At 37.0% G+C, this 6,359-nt stretch overlaps 1 long non-coding RNA gene across 1 annotated transcript; it reads left to right on the top strand.

Annotated features, from left to right (window-relative positions):
- The first annotated feature begins 1,424 nt into the window (after positions 1-1,424).
- LOC143651499 (uncharacterized) lies at positions 1,425-3,953 on the top strand. Its single transcript, XR_013159991.1, has 3 exons — positions 1,425-1,550; positions 2,387-2,477; positions 3,783-3,953. It is a non-coding gene; the product is annotated as an uncharacterized LOC143651499 (long non-coding RNA).
- The last annotated feature ends 2,406 nt before the right edge of the window (positions 3,954-6,359 follow it).

Raw genomic sequence — 6,359 nt, 5'->3', positions numbered from 1 at the left:
AGAAGTACAAACAAGATAAGAACATTTGCTAAAGAAAATAAAGAAAAGGAAATCATAAGATGCCATCCAGGGGTCTTTACAAAATTCTTATTTTCTCATGTGTTGGCACTTTAGTCTAACAGCCTCCCACAAGGGTTGGTTCCTGTGAACCTGTGGACAAGATTTAGCCCATGGGATCCACACAATCATTGAGAAAAGGCCTCCCCTCCTCCAGTTGCATGTCCGATTCTCCTGATTTCCAAAAGGCCCATCTGTTCCCTAATTTCCAGTGCCAGCCTTTTCCTGTGGGAGCCACTCAGTCTGGCAATAAATGATCTTTTAAGTATATCTTATTAACATGATAATTAGGCTCAATGTGGAAGGTCCTTCTTCTGAAGTCTTGCTAGAGAACCCAAGTAGAAAGTAAGCATTTGACTCAGTAGTATTATTTCTAACATGGACACTAAAGCAACACACTTGCCTGGCAAAGTTGTCAGTTTATGTCTCAACATCCTTAGCCCACAATATAAGATGGGTTGACTTTTTTTTTTTTTTTTGGTAGGAGAAGGAGAGTGATTAGAAATTACCAATATAAATATTTTTGTTGCTTTAAACTAATGTAGTGATTTCATTCAAGAAGATCATTATAAAAAATCATTAGCGTTTTAGTCTCAACTCTTTCCATAAACTCTTTTACAAGTTTTTGCTTATTAAGCCTAAACTAAATCCTGATGTAAATTAATTTAAACAAATTCAACAGTGGGGAGAAATAGTTGTTGAAAAGTCTATGCTTTCTGTGAGCAAATAAATGTTCATGTACTTTTCTAGATAGAAGAGGTCAGTCACAAAAACTTTTATCTTTTTAATATAGGGGCAAATTATAATCATTGCATATAGTGACAGCAGGAAGAAGTGAATATTATGATTTCCTTATCAAAAAAAGAACAAAAGGGTGGGCAACAGCAGCTCAGTGGCAGAGTTCTCGCCTGCCATGCCAGAGACCTAGGTTCAATTCCAGGTGCCTGCCCATGTTTAAAAAAAAAATGAACAAAAAATCTAAAAGGTAGGCTACAGAACTTAGAAAACATATATATAGGACACACACACACATATTTTCTAGTATATATATATATACAGACCTATATATCTCAAGCTCATAAGGATTATCATCATATCAGCATAAAAATTATTTATGTTAACCATTGTTCTGAGTCACCTGTAAGTACTTTGGGTGTATATTCAAGATTATGTATCCACCTGTTTTTTGGGGACCCATCTGTATTCAAAAAGACTCCCAGACTTAGCAAAGTAAATACGTGTCTTCTGGAATAATCGATTTTATTCCCAGCAAGTCTGAGTCATGAGCATGAATTATGGAGTCAGAGAGACCCGGGATAGAATCTCAGTCACAAACCCATAGAAGACTGACCAATCACGGGCCTGCTTATTATTATTGTTATTGCATTTGCGAATGACTTATGTATTAAATAAGTAGGAATTTCCCACTTATAAAGTTGGAGGCTAGAAGAACCTGCCTAGTAAAGCCAATTGTTAGGGTGAGAAAAACAAAGGTAATCACGCGTGCTTTGGCTTACCAACTATGAAGCGGGGATAAACTTCCCTTACTAACAATATTGTTGTTAGAATTAAACAGACACCACTTAATGTACAGTAGGGACATGAAGTATTAATTCCGTTCTTCTTTTTTTCTACCATTCTGGCTGTGGGAATGGTGTAATTCAAATCCTTACTCTTGGGCAGTGTGCCTCAGAGCCCAGTAATCATATCCTGGCATACCCCAGCCTGATGTTTTCCTGATTCTGCCAGGGCAGATTTTTAATTTTTTCTTCATTTTGTTTGTTTCATGCCATATCCCACCACATGTGCTTCATAGTGGTCAGCTAATCATCCCTAGATCCTACTCCTTTGCCCAAATAGTCTTCTGGGTAAGTGAAATGCATAGAACATTGATGGCAGACACATAAGAATGTGCATGGGAGAAAAATGCTACCAACCATTTAAAGAGAAATTAAACTGGTGTGCCAGGGCAGCAGGGTGTGGAGTTGAAAGAATGGACTTTGGCCAATGAACTAAAATTTAATTCAGAAAATGATCAGTTTATCAAATGGCCAATTGAACAAGTTAGAGATCTTTTCCAACGTTTAATTTCACTGGGATTTTGTTGTATCCAAGATTATTTTGCAGACCAACATGGTTTCCTTCTGCAACATCCACCATTTTTATTTGGGAATGGACAGGCTAGCTCCTAAAGGATGCTTGCTCTCTTGCAGATATATATCCTGCCTGTGTGTGTGTCTGCCCTAACCTTAACCCTGCACCTCCTTTGTTTGTGAGATTTTGTCAAATTGATCATATGTTGAGTTAATATTTGCCAAATCAACTATAGAGAATTTGATGCTGATGAACTGATGAAGATCCAAAAGCTCGAGTTTGGCATTGACTTCTGAATTCCACACTATGGATTCACCATTTGCCAGGTGGGTTATCTTGGCAAATAAACTTTTCTAACTTTTAATCTCTGCATCCATAAAATAGCAACAATGACAGTACCTTAAATTAGGGATGTTAGAATTCAGTGTGGTAGATCATGAAATACATGGTAATAGCTCAAAACTCTGAGAACTATCATTATCGTGTAACTTTCAGGTCACCATTTTTACTCTTTACCCCTATTATCGGGGACAGGGGAGGGCAACGGTTAAACTCCTATTTTTGTATGTACTTTGTGCAAGATACCATATTAAGAGTTTTAAATGTCACCTCACTTGATTGTTATAAGAATCCTTTACATGACACACCAGAAAGGACATACAAACAAAAATTCAGCTTGAGAAATCTATAAAATTGCTCAAGCTTTCACAGATAATACACGGAGAAACTGAAACTTGAAGTTATATCTAATTTCAATTTCCATTAATGTACTGCTACATATCAGGTCTTATTTACTTGATTTTTAAAGTCAATAAACCTGCCTCTTATGTTCAATCATACATATTTGATTTCTGAAACACTGACTTCTCTTTCATCACATTAAGGTTTCTCAAATCAGGATGGGTTCAACAATTGATATGAACATTTAATGCTCTTACTGGTTGCCTTTTTATTGCTTCTGAAAAGCTGCTGTTAACACGAAGATGTTTTAGAATCAAGGAAGTATAGACTTGGAAAAATATTATCCATATGTTAATCTTTGTATGCTGAAAAGAAGGTGGATGGGGAGGGAGGGAGGGACATAGCACAGACAAGTTAGAGACAGTCAGAGGATGAGAAAGATGATGATGGCATCACTGTATAATTGTCAAGTACAGTTATTGACAGTTCATGGGACTTTGTCATGTACCTTCATGTAACTTTATCTAATTTAATCCTTCAAGGGTAGAAGAAGAGAAATTATTACCTCATTTTATAGATGAGAAAACTAAATTTCAGAGAGGTTGAGTGATTTAACTAAGGTCATGCATTTAGTAAGAAGTGGACCTGAGAATGGAGCTTAGGTCTTCATAAGTCAACTTTGTAACAATGGAGATAAATGTGATTAAGTGCTAATGAAAAAGATTACTCTTGTAGCAGAGGCTCCTAGGTGTCTCACAATATCAATTCTCTCATTTCCCTTATATATAGAGCCTCTGTGGCCAAAGAGCATGACCCTCCAGAATGGAGTCATTGGTACCCACCCTCCCTCCCCTCATCCATGACCAATGGGCAGCTTCTGAAAGCCTTCGTTGTAAGATAACTTACTTGCATCTTTCACCCTTTTTTTCTTCCTAACTTCTATACTGCAGTCTGCATTAATGATGTGACAACTACAACTCCATCTTGGGTCACACCCAAAAGTGCATACTCTGGAGATGGTAAAGAGGAAGCTGGGCACGTCCTGGATCCCTGACAACTAGAAGCCCCCATACAAGACTCAGACATCCCTCTTCTGGTCTTCTATGTGAGAGAGAAATAAACTAACCTCACATTTAGGCTGTTGTTATTTCGTATCTCAATTACATCCAAACCCAATTCCAGGCAATCCAGTATCTCTAGAGGTTTTCTACCTGATGTGACCAATGACAAAATATGGATCTGAAGACCTGGAAAGCTGACCAAACTAAATCAAGACCAGAAGGCTAAATTTACTCCTTTTAGTAAAGGAAGGGATGGCAGAGAAGGTAGAGGTCTTTGTCCTGACCTGCAACTTGAATTCACCTAAAGGAGAGTGGTAGAACAAGCCCAAGACTGGGGTAGAAGGAATAAGCAAATGTGGGTGTAAGGTTTAGGAGGCGAAAGAGAGAAGAGGCAGACCAAAAACCTTAAAGTGAGCAAGTTTATTCCTGCGCTCCCAGGCAGAGCTCACAGAACTCAAGATAGGGAGTTGTGAGCTCGCTGCTGGGTCCTGGTGTGGGCAGTTTTTAAGCAAGGGGGTTAGGTGACCTCTAGAAAGGGCGGCATAGTTTACACAGCTCGAGTCATGGTGACCTTCCCTGTTCCCCCGACCTAACAGTGGGCATCAAGAATGAAGTCAATTCAGAAAACAAAGCACATTCAGATAGGTTATCAGATTTAGGAGGTACCTGAGAGCTGTTATAACTATGTCTAAGGGAAGGAACTCTGAAAAATAATAAGTAGAGTCAGCAGGTTTTCCAGGTTGAGGAGATACTTAGAGCTCACCATGACACACCCCATTGACCCTAAAACTTTTCTCAAAAGGATTTTGTGGCTCTATTCATGGTAGGAAGAGGACTGTAGCAGAAGTTAGATTAGGGGGAAAAATGTTGTTTATTGTTCATTAGTTTCCTTTTCCTTTCCTGAGTTGTTTTTCCTCACTTAAAGAGGGAATTCCTATCAGACACACTAGACCTGTGCAAACTACAATAACTACTGTTCTTAGCTGAGATTCTGTAGCTTCTCTAAAACAACTTTCATAACTAACTTAGTAATAGGTTTCTTCTGTTCTGTCAGGAAATGTCATATATTACTTGTATATATCACACATGTACAAACATATACACAGGAAGTATATTTTCCTTGAACTTCATAGTGGATAAAATCATATCATATATAGCCCCTTACTCAATTATTCCACATCCTTAGTATTGCCTTTTTTTTTTTCATTTTCATAAACCTTTTAATTTTAGTGTAGATTTATAGAAAAGTAGTGAGATTAGTTCCCTTGTGTTCCATATACAGTTTCCCCTATTTTCAACATTTTATACTAATACAGTGTATTTGTCACAGTTATTAAACCAAAATTGACATCCATTATTAACTAATGTTGATACTTCATTATTAGTAATTCCTTAGTTTTTGTTTATGCCTTTTTTTCTCTTCCAGGATCCCATCCAGGATCCTACATTAGATTTAGATGTTATGTCTCATTTGGTTCTCTTACCTGTGACATTCTTTCCGAGTTCCTTGTTTTTGATGCTTGACAGTATTGGGGCATACAGGTCTGGTATTTTGTAGAATATCTCTCAACTGAGATTTGTCTGGTGCTTTCTTCATGATTTGACCACAGGGTTATAGGGTTTGGGGAGGAAACCAGAGAAGTAAAGTGCCATTCTCATCACACTGCATCAAGGGTACATAATAACAGCATAATATATGTTTTGGCTGAATAGTTGTTTGTCACTTTTCTTCAATATAAAATTACTCAGATATTAATATATTTAGCAATTAGTGTACCAAAAATGGACAAGGCAAGTGGATGGGAAAATGAACACAAGAAAATAAGAAGAATCAGGACAAAGTAAGCATGCTTAAATGCCCACCAGAACTTGCCGGGTCATTGGTAGCTGTAGATTGAAAATTTATCTCTAAGCATCCTGAGAGTTGAAGCACAGAAATGGAAATATTATGTGTTTGAAAATTCAAGTTTCTCCATGAGTTTTTGTCCATAAATTATGTACTAGTCTTGGGGCTTGCTGTAATTTCTCTTATTGATCCTCTCAGAAGGATAGTGTGATTCAGTTAGCCAATAGTAACACCAATAACCGGTTCCTATGTTACTATTCCATATTTTGTAATCCTTTTATATAAGCTGAGGTCATGAAATTACATCTGCTTATTCAAACTAAGCAAATTTCAATACACAACATCCGTTAAGGCAATTAAACTATTGGGGCCATTTGTGTATTTCTTCAAATAGAGCCAAACAAAGGTTAAAATTTGTTTTCAGTAATAAATGAACTGCTTATGATTCAACAATCTCCACTAATATTATTTCCCATATGCAAGCTTTTGATAAATATTGGGCAGGTGAGAGGTTGATATTATATTTTCTAGCATGACAATTAGAGTGAAGATACTTCTAGGTGCTATAACATTCTCAAAAGGAAGGAAAAATCTTCCTTATGATAGATTCTTATGGAATA

The sequence above is a fragment of the Tamandua tetradactyla genome, chromosome 12 (genome assembly GCF_023851605.1).
Source record: "Tamandua tetradactyla isolate mTamTet1 chromosome 12, mTamTet1.pri, whole genome shotgun sequence".
NCBI lineage: Eukaryota > Metazoa > Chordata > Mammalia > Pilosa > Myrmecophagidae > Tamandua > Tamandua tetradactyla.
Note: the sequence above shows the minus strand (reverse complement) of the source record. Positions and strands in the feature narration are given on the sequence as shown.